The sequence below is a fragment of the Ochlerotatus camptorhynchus genome, unplaced genomic scaffold (assembly GCF_037179485.1).
Source record: "Ochlerotatus camptorhynchus isolate MF236.1 unplaced genomic scaffold, CSIRO-AGI_Acam_v1.1 ptg000112l, whole genome shotgun sequence".
Taxonomy (NCBI): domain Eukaryota; kingdom Metazoa; phylum Arthropoda; class Insecta; order Diptera; family Culicidae; genus Ochlerotatus; species Ochlerotatus camptorhynchus.
In genome coordinates this window covers 2,261,551-2,276,910 of record NW_027040602.1, presented here as the reverse complement: position 1 = coordinate 2,276,910, position 15,360 = coordinate 2,261,551, and the positions used below count along the sequence as shown (strand labels likewise).

At 40.5% G+C, this 15,360-nt stretch overlaps 1 pseudogene; it reads right to left on the bottom strand.

Moving 5' to 3' along the window:
• LOC135699566 (protein quick-to-court-like) overlaps positions 1–15,360 on the bottom strand; it is a 43,885-nt pseudogene that overhangs the window by 16,878 nt on the left and 11,647 nt on the right.

Sequence of the window (15,360 nt, the reverse complement as noted above, 5' to 3'; positions counted from 1 at the left end):
CATTGAAAAACTGCACTCTGCGTTCGAAGCTTTATCGCAAAAAGTGGATGCGAAAACTAGTATGCAGACTCCGTTTGCCACCCCGAACCCTTGGCCTAATGTGAAGCGTATCAACCCTCTGGCAAATACACCAAAGCGCCGCAGAGGTATCGACGGGAAAATTGTCGACACTCCCAGTGTCCCGATTAACTTGGCTTTGAAGGCAATCAACACGATCAAAACTGTCCGTCTGGATGGCCGCCCCGACGACGATCTATTCTGGATCTACTTATCCGCTTTCGATCCAACAACCTCAGAGAGCAGGATTGCGGGACTTGTTACTGCGTGTCTCGACTTAATCAATGTGCAACCAAAGGTGGTGAAACTGGTTTCAAAGGGAAAGGACCTAACTTCGCTTGGGTTCGTGTCCTTTAAAGTAGGCTTAAGTGACCAGCTGAAAGAAAAAGCTCTGTCCTGCGAATCCTGGTCAGAAAACATCAGTTTTCGAGATTTTGAAGATCGAGCAAAAAACGTTCCGAGAGTAGTCAGTCTATCTTCGAGGGATGCAATGGATTCGTCAACGTCGGGCGCATAGGAACCAATGAATCTATTTCTTCAACATCGGGACGCGCTGTGGGAGCAGGAAGTGGCTCTTACCGAAGAAATGCTTGCTAATGGTCTAATTCAGGTTAACCCATTTGTAAACACAAATGGAAAGCTGCTTGATTTGGGATTCACTACCAATCCAGACGCTTTTGATCTCCTTGAACCAGCGGTTCCACTGCTTAATGTTGACATCCATCACAGGCCATTCATTCTGAACCTCGATGCGCACTTCAATCTACCTGATCGTCATGATGCCCCAACAGTATTTGATCTTAAAAACTGTGACCTAACCGCCCTAGATCACATACTTACAGCAGTTAATTGGTCCCTGGTTCTGAACGGTGATTCAGTTGACGTCATTACAAACCAGTTCTACGAAAAACTTCACGCAATTTTCCACGAGTGTGTTCCTCTTCGAAGACCTTTCTCCGGCTACTCTGCGTGGAAACCCTGGTGCAATACAGAGCTGCGTAACCTCCGCAACAAACTCCACAAGGTCCGCAAACGGTTTTTCATCTCTAAATCCGAGGACAACCGAACTACTCGCCGCTAGCTACGAAGAACATGTTCAACGAACACAGTCAAACCTGAGACAAAACACATCGAATTTCTGGAAATTCGTGAAGTCGCAAAGGATGTGCAATCGCCTACCCAACACAGTTGTTCTAGACGGCGTAACCGCAACATCGCCGGAAGAGATCGCAAATTTGTTCGCTACGTTTTTTCAAGGTGCTTATGATGCAAGGCAAGCTCGGCTCCCCGCTTACAGCGTCAACGATCGACATGAATATGACTTAAATTTCCCCTTACTAAGCTTCACGCCAGATGATGTCCATACAGTTTTGACCAATCTTAATGCATCAAAAAGCCCCGGATTTAACGGAATTCCTCCGAATTTCCTGAAATACTGCGCTCGCTCGCTGGCTTTACCGATTTGCTGTATATTCAACCGTTCGCTGTCCGAGAGGACGTTCCCCAGCTTATGGAAAACTGCTGCTATCGTACCAATACACAAATCCGGTAGCCGTAACCACGTTGACAATTATCGTGGTATTTCGCTTCTATGCTGCATTAGCAAGGCTTTCGAAACCCTAGTGCACGGAGAACTTTACGGTGTTGTTCAGCCTTTAATATCATCGAACTTCGCAACCAGGTTGACTCGGTCTACATTGATTTTTCAAAAGCGTTTGACACGGTACCACACGCGCGTGCTTGTGAAAACCTGAAAGCTATTGGACTCTCCGATTGGATGGTTGACTGGATTCGGTCTTACCTGACGAATCGTAATGCTTTCGTTTCGATAAACTCTACTCGTTCGGAATCGTTTTCAATCACTTCCGGTGTACCACAGGGCAGTGTGCTGGGACCATTGATTTTCGTATTGTTTGTAAATGATTTGTGTTCACGTATCTCATAATTCAAGTAGATGTTTTCCGATGACTTGAAAATCTACAGAATCATCGTTTCCATCCTCGACTGTATTGTACTTCAGCCTGATATTGACAATTTGTTGCTATGGTGCAGTGGAAACGGAATGAAAGTCAATATAAAAAAATGCAAAATAATTTCATTTTCTCGTCGCTGCGCCTCTATCACTCACCAGTACACGCTGGAATCTGTACCATTGGAACGAGTGTCATCAATTCTTGATCTAGGGGTTACGATTGACTCAAAGTTGAGGTTTAACAATCACGTAGCGATGGTTACTTCGAAGGCATGTGCTGTTCTCGGTTTCATTCGGCGGTACACTTGTCAGTTCACGGATATCTACGCCCAGACGCTGTACTGTACTCTAGTACGGAGCCTCCTAGAATATGCAGCTCCCATCTGGGCTCCGTTCCATATCTCACTCGTTTTAAAAGTTGAACGAATACAGAGACTGTTCATCAGATTCACACTACGAAATCTGCCATGGCGTGATTCCATGCACCTACCTGACTACACCGCTCGTTGTGCATTGATAAACTTAGAAACGTTAAATGAAAGGCGTAAAATGATTCAGCAACTATTCATTTTCGACCTACTTGGCGGAAGCATCGATTGTCCTCAATTGTTCCAGGACATTTCTCTCTATGTACCACCGCGGCAACTAAGGAGATCTCCTCTCATTGTTGTATCGGCACATTGAACCGTCTATGGTCAGAACAATTCACTAAATTCCTGCTTGAACGCCTTCAACGACGTTGGTGTTCATTACGATTTTACTATTTCTAAGAATGTTTTTAAAAATAGAATTAAGAATATGTAGAGTAGTCTGTAAGATTCAATCGAAGACGAAACAACAATAAATAAATAAATAAATAAAATTTGGATTTTCAATTCGAATTTCAAAATTTATAAAAAAAAAGAAGGTACGTAAGCAAATTGGCGATCATCTCTTTTGCCAGTGGTGGCGGGGGAGATACCCCTCATCATCCCTCTCCAACAGGGGAGTTTGGTAAAGGAGATGATTATCCCGATTCACGCCTTTCTCAAAATTGACCTTTGCTCGCTTTCTACTCTCTTTATACAATTTTCACACTGCCGTACTCTAACGGAACTATCAACTCTATACTTTTATCTCCTCATCTTATGTATAAAATGACCACTTTAATTCTGATATTTGAATGTAAACCGTTAACTTCACGCATAAAGTAATACAAACATAATTAGTTAAAATAGAAAATATCCTTTAATAAGCGAGAGTAACAAATTATTAAATTTTTAAAATACACCTAATCTAATCAATCCTTCTTTGACATAAAGGATGAGATGTAAACAAACATGTCATGTAAAATTAAATGCTCTGAAACTGAAAAGTTCAAAAATACGTTTGATTGAGCTGAATTTCACGTCTATTATGACTTTCAATTTTATGTCAAAATTGACGCTCGTATATGTCAGTCTCAGAGCACCTAAATTTACATCATTTTTTCTAAGTGCGTAGCTTTAACTTAGAAAATCAATTGAAAACATAAAAGTGGTGAAATCAGGCAAAGATGAAAAACCTAGCGCCTATCAGCAAACTGAGCAACACTTCACGTTAGTAACAATCCCAGCAAATACAAATAATGTAGCCATTTTAAATCAGTGCAGTGATTCACACTCCCTGCCGTATGGTCGTTTGCTTACTCTGTGTGCCAGCTGATAACGATCGAGTGGCTTTTAATAGTTTGGCGACAGGCCTGCACCAGACTCGACACCTACCTTTCTTCCTTCTAACTGGTACTCGCTCAGTGCCTGTATGTAAGTATATTGCGAAGCGAATGGCGTGTTTGTAAATATTACGATTTCCTCCATCCCCCCCCAATCACCCCCTGCCTAAAGCCAGGCCATCTCCATTTGGGGCAGTTTGGGTTTCTCGCGAGCAAGGATTATGAATTTGTTGTGTGTCGCACATGATGCGTGTGCGAAACCATTTAAATGTGCAGTAAAAGCGTACACACAGAAAAACACGGAAGTGGAAAACCAGTTCAGTTTACTCACATGCACAACTGAATGTATAGCCTAGTGTATGCGTGCCCAGTCGTCGGCGGTGGCAGCCAATATGGGTTGGGTGGTTGCGCTTCTGACTATCAGTGATGGTAGGTTTGGTCCATCCCATCAGCGCACGTAGCCGGGGGTCAATGAATTTGCAACGAAAGCAACAAAAAATAGGTGATATTTGTATGTAGGCTATAAATGTAAACTAAAATATAACGCACACGCGGGGTGCAGGAATCATCAGCCGATAAGAATGTTAATATTTAATCACGTGCTAAAGCACTATCCGCTACTACAAGCGATGACGGATGACGGCTGAGGGCGGAATGAGGAACGAGGGGCCACCGGTTGGCACGCGAATCAAATGCATGTAATTGCGAGGTGTGCTTTCCAGTTTAGTACAGTTTTGCGTTTGTGCTGTTGTTGTTGTTTGTACGCGTGGCTCGGAACTGATCGCGTGGAAAAATGACCGATGTAACAGGGTGCAGTCAGCGGGCGCGGTTCGTTAGTGCATCAAAGGGCGAGAAGAGGGCGGATTCTGGCTTGATGGTGTTTGAAGTGCGCAATTGGCAGGTGGTTTGTTGTTGATGATTATCAGTTCGAGTTTTGAGTGCAAGCTTGAAATTTAAGGGTCGATCATTTATTTAGCCACACTTGCAAATTAATGTTTTTCTTTCGAGTTGAAACCACATTCATTATAAACTTTACTCGTCCTGTCCCAGTGTCCCAGGAGACTTTCTACCAAGAATGAAACCCTTTTTTCGTCAATTGGTTGGTACTCGCTTTCAAAATAATTCTGATGAAGAGCGCACCAATCAAAAACTCCATAAAAGTCTAACCCCACGCTGAAGCGGATACAATTCCAATTTAAATTCATAAATCCATTATAATTAAACCGTGCGGTTGCTCTGCGTAGCGCGTTTTTTCATCATGTTCGACTAGAAGTGGGCACTTTTTTGCCGTTGCTTGTTGGAAGTTGACGTGCAGAAGGAACTGGCGACTGACGGTCATTCTTTTTGCACGTCATACCGACTGGGATTTTTTGAATTTCTGTTACATATCTTGCAAGAACAGAGACATCAAGTGGTGAATGTACATTAGACTGATGCAAATTTTGAAATATTCGCTCCACAAAGCTCATACGAGTTCTGATTAATCTCCCAAAATTTGAATTCATTTCGTTAGGAACTGACTTTGCGCTAACCATTTGAAATTTATATGGGATTTAAATTAGTATGGGAAAACATATTTTTTTGCATTTTCATTCCTAGGGACCACAACTTTGCTTGAACCATGGAACTAAGAATGTAAAAGTATAATCCAAAAAATGCCTAACAAGTGTTATGAACGATGCTAGAATGTCTCTAAACAATGTTATAGCTTTTCAAAGATCGATATTATGAATTATCACAAAAATCACTTTTCCTGCCAACATGCCATGCCACGATGCATCAAAGATTTCAAACTGAAATAATTTCGTACTGCTTATCTTAACGGTTTGGTATGTCCAGATGAATTATTCAATAACAATAAATCTATTTCATATGCGTAGATGGATAGGGAAGGAGAGCTCTTCCCCATATTAATGGAAGTATAGTTTCACTGCTCACTCGTATCAATGGAAGTATAGTTTCAAACTGAAATAACTTTTCTTATCTTATCGATTTGGTATGTCCAGATGCATGATTCTAAAATAATTGTTCATATCGTAAGCGTAGTTTTAGAAAAGGCGCCTACCTTATCCCCCTTCTCCCCACGCTAACTCATTGTAAAGCTTTGAACTGAAATAACTTCGGTGCTTCTCATCTCTCAAGCTGATCAAGAAAAACTTGCAACATCGTTCATGAAAAATAGAAAAAATCCCAGTTGTAAATAAGTTGTATATTAATTACTTAGCAAAGATCTTGATTTAAACCCTTTGTACTGTTGTTTGAAAAGTATTCAACTTTTCTTACAAGCACTATTTTGAAATTATAATTTGGTATTGTATGTCTCAAATACCAGTTTGTAAAAATTTATAACTTGTTGTATTTGGTGAAAACTGGAACATGTTATCATTTGTCAGTATTAGAGACATTGAATACATCTTAAATATAACTTATTTATAACATGTTATTTATAAGTTATATTTCAATTTTAGTCATGTTTCCAAAAATCACATATTTATAAAAGTGTTATAAATTGGCAATAGAGAGTTGCAATACCTAATTATAACTTCAATATACAATACAAATAATGTTCTTGTTCTTCATTTTTTTGACGTAGAACTACGTCTTTGTCGACTATACTAGGGTGCAAATCAAAAAATATGTGTGGTGAAGGAGTGTTAGGTTTTGAACGTTTGTAACTTTGTCATTTATAGATGAAATTAAAATCCAAATACGCCAATCGATAGGATATTACATTACGAACCTGTTGAAATATATATTTCTCCAATTTTTCTGTAATTAAACTATTGAAAATGTACAAATGATAATTTTATCACTGATTTCATGAAATAAGCCTTTTTCCCAAACCCAGTCATCACAAACGAATACCACTTGGTTGCACATCATTCTGCTTGAACCTGAAAAGATATAAATCAGCGCTGCTCTCATGCCTCTGCTCATTAACGCTTCGGACGGCGTGGCGCTAGGTCCTGCATCAAGCAGGACTCGGTCAGCAGCTAAAGGTGGATCACGGCGTGTCCACCACAATGAGGGATGAGACTTGAAAAAACGTGCATGTAAAACCCCCTCCCGCTTAACAACCCCCTCCCCCTCCCCCTCAACAATAACCTGAAAAAGACATGGACTTTGACGATCATTTTTTTTTCGGGAAATAAATTTTAAGCAAACCCTAATAATGTATAAACAATTAATTTTTTACATGCAGAGCCAACATTTTCAAAAAAAAATATTGCTTAATAGGAGACATACACTCGATGAATTACCAACAACCGACTGTAAAACATATCTGGTGCCTCTATATATGCAATTATATTAACATCCAAAGTCCATCCTATTTTACATATTCTGCACAAAAGAAACTTTCTGCTCCGCCCCATTCATAAAAAACTGCGGGAAATCCTATCAGGTTCTGAACCGGAAAAGATATAAAACAGCGCTGCTGTCATGCGTTTGCTCATTGTCGCTTCGGACGGCGTGGCGCTTGGTGCTTCAGTAAGCTGGACCAAATCAGCGGCTAAAGGTGGATCACGGCGTGACCACAATGTGGAAATGTAATGATGTAAACCCCCTCCTCCTTTCACAACAACCTCTCCCTTCACAACAATCTCCCCCTTCACAACAATCTCCCCTCCCCTCAACAACCTCTCCTAACCAATTATCAATGACAATTATCCACGGCCCATACAAATTTTAAAATTCTTATATGGACAATTGTCTACGCATGGGTAGGGGGGGGGGGAGGGTCAAGCATACTGAAAAGCTGTCTACGTAGTTAGTGAACAGCCTCTAAAATAACACTGTTATCAAATAAAAAGTAGCTCACGCGACCACCAACGATCGACCAAAATAATCTGTGGTCAGTGTTGCGATATATCGTAAAAAAAAGTTGATGCATTGTCCAATACTCATATTGTTCGTTTAACTCGTATAACGTAAATTATGCACTCATAATGCTTAAAAACAAACAAATAATGTTGAAAACATAAATGACCTATGTAACTGTGATTATAACAAAACGTCTTATATAACATGTCCAATGTACACCTGACAAGAGCAAAATGTCCTATGTAACATTTTTCACGTTTTCGTAGAAAAAAAAATGTATGAAACGGGTAGATTATAATTTCAATTTCAATTTTACTATCGCATTTTACTATTAAAGGTCTTAAAAATGTCAAAAGTTGATTTGGTTTAAAATAGTATCAAAAAAGATTTTGTCAATCTTCAACCTCGTTTTTCTCGAAAAGAGTGAAATGTTAGGTATGACCTTTTGAAAAGTTAGGCGAGATTTCATCTCTACCAAAGGGGCAGCAAAACCACAAAATTACCTTGAATACGAGGGGTATTCATTGGATGAAAGGGACCGTGAAAGAGGACACTAAAATAGAAAGTTTTTCTTCCGACAGTTTCATCTTAGTATTCATCTTTGTGTGTACTTCTGAGTGGATTCTGTTTATGTGTGGTCAAATGAAAATCATGTGGAATTTCACATGGATATTTGTCAAGAAAAATGTGTAAATTATTTTGAGTCAACCATAACCGAAACATTGAAATACTTGAAAATTTTAAGATAAAGTATAATAGTCAAAAATGCATGAAAAACATCAATTTTGTATGGTTCTACGTCATACTGCGGTCGTGTCTAGGACACAACCCTTTAATTTTTTTTGTCAAGTCTTTTATCATGCCAAAATGGAAGACTTGGGCGGACGGATAAAATTATGGAAGAAGCGTATTTAGTATAGTGAGCACTGATTCATTATTGAGAAGACGGGTGAATGACATCGGTTAAAATCCGCCGATATTAATTTATGGGCAAATCACCCACGACGCAGCTAATCAATGTTCAACTTAACCGTGCAGCAGCTTGAATCCAAATGAACTTTCACCAACTGACAGTTGTGTGAAATGTGTATGAACAGTCATGACCTACCTAGTTATTATCGATCTAATATCTTCTCTCTCCTTCGGTATAAAAGTTATACAAGTTTTTTTTAACAATAATTAATTAATGCTATCAGTTTTAATTTTACTAACATCATGGTGCCACCCACCTTTCTATTGGCATAATAATTATAAAAAAATGTATGGAGATTTGATTTCATTTCCATTTTTTGCAGCCTGATTACGCAATAATATTATGTAGTTGTGCTCCGCAAAAATTTTCTGAACCACCAGTGTCAATTTTTACATTGAAACCATGTTTCTCATTTTTTATATAAACAAAAACAAATCTCTGTATCTTTTTCTAGATACATCGACGGCATCGGCTGCGTCTAGAATTAAAACTCACTTTGGCAACGTTAATCGACTGGTGATTTTCACAGTAGCCTGGAACCAGATCACAGTATCTGGTGTTCAACTCGGGCAATTTCTGCAGCAAAGCCTCAACGCGATCATTAGACATGCGATTCTGCAGTTCGTCTACCTGTTACTGTTTAACTAGCTCCTCAATGCGAGCTTCGTACATCTCGACAAGCCGCTGCTTCTCGGCATCAATGGCATCGTCACTTCCGCAAGCACGATCCTGCGTGTGTACGTACGAATCCTTGGAATGGATCGACGAGGTCGTAATGTCCTCGAAATGTCTCGAAGCGGCAAACGAGCACTGCATCTCCGAGGTGGACATCTTGTCCATGAACTGCACCTGGTGGATGCCATGATTGTGCAGATGATGCCGGGGATTGACTTTGCTACACTCGTCCGTTTGATCCACATTCGGTGAAATGCCCTGAGAGCTGGACGTGTTTGAATCGTTGGTGGTGTTCTCGCGCACCGTTACGACGTCACTGGAGTTTGAACGTTCCTCCGGGGAACTGAGTGATGCCTTGAAGAGCCGCAGCTCAACAACCTCTTTGGTAAGTCTAAGAATTTCAGTATCACGCTGCTCCAGGTCTATGCGAGCCTGCGAGAGCAGCTCCATCAGTCGTCTGATCTGGCGCTGAGTCCTCTGGGTCGGGGTAAGGTAGTCCTCACCCATCTGTCCGGCATGGCACGAGCAATGTACTACGTATTTCATCTTACGGCCACTGAACGTGGTGCCATTGCGGGCCACGTACGGATGGTCGCGTTCTATTTCTGTGGCCTTGTCACTGCAAGGAGACGATTTTTTGCAAATCCGTCTTCACTCGTTTTCTCAGAACGGCCGTCCCTTCCTGTGGCTTTGCCATGGCGGGGAGACGATTTTTGCAAATCAGTCCCCACTCGCATTCAGAACGGCCGTCCCGGTCGCGTTCAGATTTCCAATATTCCTTACAAGTGGGTGATTTGCGCCTGGCAGGATCGCCAGAAATGTGAAAATCCGCCGATTTTAATTATTGGCAAATCACCCACGACACAGCTAATAAATACTTAACTTACCCGTGCAGCAGCTTGCATCCAAATGAACTTTCACCAACTGACAGTTGTGTGAAATGTGTATGAAAAGTTATGACCAACCTAGTTATTATCCATCTCATAGCACCTATCCAATAGCATAGTTACTGCGAAAAGTTCAGTGATTAAGGAAGCCTTAAGCTGGGTGGCAAGTCAAGAGCGAGACCTATTGTAGGAATTCACTGAGTGTGGTTACGGCTCTGGAAACAAGAATAATTAACAGCTATTGGAAGGGCGAAGTTTATCTCTTTTACAATGAATACCATGGATAATGGTAACCACATAGAAGCTCTTTACATTGACTTCAGTAAGGCATTTGACAGAATCGACATACCATTAATACTCCTCAACTTGTAGGATTGGAGTCGGACTTTTGAACTGGCTCCATCCCTACTTAACAAACCGTAATCAAATTGTACGCTTTCAAAATAAGCTTCCAGAACCAATTATAGTCACCTCTGGGGTCCCCCTGGGATCTCATTTGGGCCCACTTCTTTTTATTTTATAGGTAAACGACATTTCCTTCATACTTAAGAACATTAAAGTACTTGTGAATGCAGACGACATAAAGCCCTTCATAGGATTAAGAAATGCCTCCGACGCAGAAGTATTCCAGCATGACATATAAATCTATTCTACACCTGGTATACCAAAAGTCTTCTCCAACTCAACGTAAAAAATGTAACGCAATAACATTAAGTAGAAAAATTATAGCCCCTTGCAAAAAATAGGGGAAATGGCTCCAATATTGGCCTATCTGCTATTTATCAATTTTATCTAGATGAACGCGTCATTGGGACGGTACTAAAGTATATTTTTGGTCGCTATTGAAAATTTAGTCGATTAATTTATGTATGGGCCCAAATTAGGGGCCGACATGACATCCATTTTCCCTACATTAAGGAAACGAAATACTAGACAAAAGCAAACATGTAAGGGTCTTAGGCGTAATACTGGACACCAAACTTATATTTGTAGAACATTATAAAGAGGTGCAGTTACAATTTTCAGGACCCCTACACTATAAAATTACTGTACACTACATATGTAAGACCTATTTTGGAATACTGTGACATAGTATGGAGCCCATACACTGCTATACACGAAGAACGCATTCAATCTGTCCAAAATAAATTTCATTTGTATGCTCTACGACGACAAAATTTGACTGCATTTCCTCTTTAATCCTATGAAGCACGCACATGTTCATCAATCTACAAACACTAAAGGAACGGCGTAAACATGCAATGCTTTTCTTTATCAATGTCATTATTTCTCATCTCATCTCATCTCATTATTCTATAAAAACACATGTAGAACAAATTACGCAAAAAATAGTCCCATCAATTGAATTATGCGCCTATACATAATAAATTGCGAAGAAATTGACATCACTATGTCCAAAAACCAAATGAAAACTCGACTAAGACAACTTTGCTTCACGAAATAAATAAATAAATAAATAAGTAACCTTTATAAATAATCAGAGTAGATGCAGAGGATCTGAAGTTGACCTTTGCTGGTTTCCAAAATAACTGGGAACTATAGAGAAAATGAAGCAGCAAAGGAATTATAAGAACTAAGTCAAGTGATTTCAGAGAAGCGAAAATATTGATTAAAACTCGTATTAAATACAAATAGCAAGTTGAATGGACATCCACTAGGAACAATGACCTGCGAATAGTTAAGCAAAGTGTAAAACCTTATGATTGACTGGTAGGATCAACATGATAAGAAAGGGTTATATTAACAATACTCAGTATTGGGCACACATTACTACATATACATATCTACGTCATAAGGAGGGCTCCCCCTACTTATGCAGAACTTATGGACAACCCCAATGAATCACTTGCGGATAATAAGGGGCAGTCATAAAAGTAATTTTTTTGAAGGTGTGTGTGTGTGTGTGTGTGTGTGTGTGTATGTGTGTGTGAGTGTGTGTGTGTGTGTGTGTGTGTGTGTGTGTGTGTGTGTGTGTGTGTGTGTGTGTGTGTGTGTGTGTGTGTGTGTGTGTGTGTGTGTGTGTGTGTGTGTGTGTGTGTGTGTGTGTGTGTGTGTGTGTGTGTGTGTGTGTGTGTGTGTGTGTGTGTGTGTGTGTGTGTGTGTGTGTGTGTGTGTGTGTGTGTGTGTGTGTGTGTTTTGCAAGGAGGAAACCTTCAAAAGGCTATCATGCCACCGCTTGAAGACCGGGCGCACGGTCGCGGTGACACGGTGTGTGGGATTCTTACCACATTAAAACCTCCTTGGACGCCTTGCCCTTTTTCCCCCGGAACCACTAGTCGTATTACTTCGGAGGGGCTGTGTATTACGCACCTCACTTTACCTCAGCTAACTATGGCGCTTCCACTTTGCTGATCGTCTCTCCAATTTGTCAGCCGGTTAGCTCCCAGCGTCGCGTTCTACTCGGCTAACCACCGGTGGTGGATTCAGCCTACTCTGACGTACAGTTCTCCCGGCTTCGGCTTTCACTTCGCACTTGTGTGAGCACATTACTGCTTTCTAGCTGGTCTTCTCGCCATTTTCGCTGTAGCGCTGACATGATCTGCGTTACTGCTCTGCTGACGGTGTTAAAGGTGCCCTCCTCTCGACTAGACCTGTGCGCCGATCAAAATATTCTCGGCGGCGGCGTGATATGTTATTTTCTGCCGGCGGCGGCGGCGTGGCGGCGTCACGCCGTTTGCTTTTGGCGGCGGCGGCGTGGCGGCGTGGGTCGGCGTGAGTTTATTTCAACTGATTTAGAAAAAAAATACTTTCCAAACCAATCGCACATGGACAAAAAATGTTACTCATATTTGATTACAGATTACAGATTCGCGAATTTGAGTAACCTGAACTCTCATGCTTCGTTAGTGTGGTGGCCAAAATCGAAAGAAGCTACTGCACAGAGGAAACTAGCAAAACTTCAACGTCTAGCATGCATTGCAATAACGTAGCATTAGAAGCAATCCTCAATCTGCTACCCTTGCATAAACATGTGCAACTAGAAGCGGAAAGAAGGGCTCTAAGGCTCAAAAGATCTTAAAAAGTAATGCCAGGTGATATTGTTGGTCATCTAAGCATCTTACAATACTTCCAAAGAGGACCAGTGATGAGTATGAATGGAGACTGGATGAAACCAAAGGACAACTAAGAAATTCCCTTCAACGTATAGGAAACGGCACTTTCGGATTAGGAAACGGGTGGTCCTAACGTTCGTCAAGGCTCAATCATATTTTTCACAGATGGCTCAAAAATTGGAATACGAACAGATGCAGGAATCTTTGGCCCCGGGTCAAATATTTCAGTTGCGATGGGACATTTTCCAAAAGTTTTTCAACCGCACCATACTGTGGAATATCATACTGTACGGTAAAAATGGAACTCAAATGCTGGGAAGAGCAAAGGGTGATGGCCAACTGGATGACTGTCAGAAACTGAAACCTGTGGAAAAGATTTATAACTCCTAATATAACATACACCAAAAAGCCTTAGAGCACAATAAAAGAGCTCTTAGTATATACACTGGCCTAGTAGATATCACATGAAGAACATTGGTCGGGTTCAGAGTAATATCTGTCGTTTCTGTAATTTGGAACGTGAAACCTCACAACATCTGTTCTGCAGTTGTGGTGCATTACACAAGTGTAGATCCAAATTTCTTGGAAGTATAAGCTTACAACCTAGTGATATTTAGTCTGCAAATCTTGGAAAGGTAGTTGGTTTTATAAACCATATTATACCGGACTGGGATAAGATGTGTCCAGGCAATTAGCTGTCTACTCGTTAAATAGTGGTCGGTTTGCATGATACAAACAGCAAATAGGGGTACCACAAAAGTTCAAATAATGCACGGAGTGGTTTTACTTCACACTCCAACAAAAAATAAATAAATAACTGAACTCAAATATGAGTAACTCTTACTTAATTTTGAGTCGTTATCATTGGCCGTACATGCGGAATTTGTTTAGGAAAGTATGTCAAGTGCTTGTTGGTGAAGTCGTTTTGCAAAGTGTTACAACCCTTCTATTAAGTATAAGAAAAGTACGTTATGTAGGGGTGGATAGTATTTAAAAGCAATCTGTTGCATTACGTAACATTTAAATGGGCCCTAGGAATTCTTTCATTTATTGAGCATTACACGTTATTAATATGTTGATAGCGATAAATGATATGCTTGTACTACTCTGATACATATTTGAATGTACACGTATTGTAGTCATACAACTTTTGGTTTATGTATTAGAAGTACAACTTGGACCTGTAAGAGATTTAAAAAAGCTCAAATATCAACGTGCTGTTAATAATATAGGGTGTTGCAGAATGTCTAAGCACGATTAGAAAAAAAAACAAGGACGTAACTTTGTTTACAGCAAATTCGATTTTTATTTTGTTTTCATGTTCTATATAGTATTCTCTTACAGTTAAACGTAGAAAATCTGAGTCGTAAGCCAAGGAGTGGTTTTTTTTTATCTCACGCTACTCATTAGCTTCAGTCCAACAATTTTGGATACTTTTTCCAAGTCTTTCACAAACTTTGTAACGGCATCCGCTGCCTTTACATGTGTCCGCAAATATGCTTTGGTCAGGGCCCAAAAAGTTTCGATTGGCCTGGCCAGTTTGGCGGATTCATCTCCTTGGGTACAAATTGGACCTTGTTGGCTTTATACCAGGCTATCGTGTCTTTGGAGTAATGAGCCGACGCCAAATCCGGCGAAAACAGTACTGAAGCGTCGTGTTTGCGGATCATGGGTAACAGACACTTCTCGATGAACATTTCAAATGGTCCTATCTGCTTTGATCGATTCTCTTCATCGACTTTCTCTTTTGATAACCACGCCTACGCAAATGCATTTGGTGCTAATTGTGCCACACAGTTTGATAGCAGCAGTTCATATCTTGTGCTTAGAACGTTGAACACAGCAGGGAATGCTTTTGAAGTTGAGTTATTAATGGAAGAGAAAGTCGATGAAGAGAATCGTTCAATGCAAAGAGGACCTTTTGAAATGTTTATCTAGACTTGTTTAAACACTCACGCACGTAGACATCGGTTGTCATTGTCTCCGTTGTCACAAAGGGTTTGGAAAGCATACCACGCTCACAAATGGCATGACCATAGCATTTCTACCGATTTTTTTTCTGAAAAAATCGATTTATCCGCGTCGTCAACACTTCGGCCATCACGAACGGTGTAGTACTGATCACTAGGAAGAGTTTTGGAATCAAATTTAACGTATGATTCAACGTCCATAATCTCGAACACCGATTTTCCGCAAAGCAACTTGTCGTA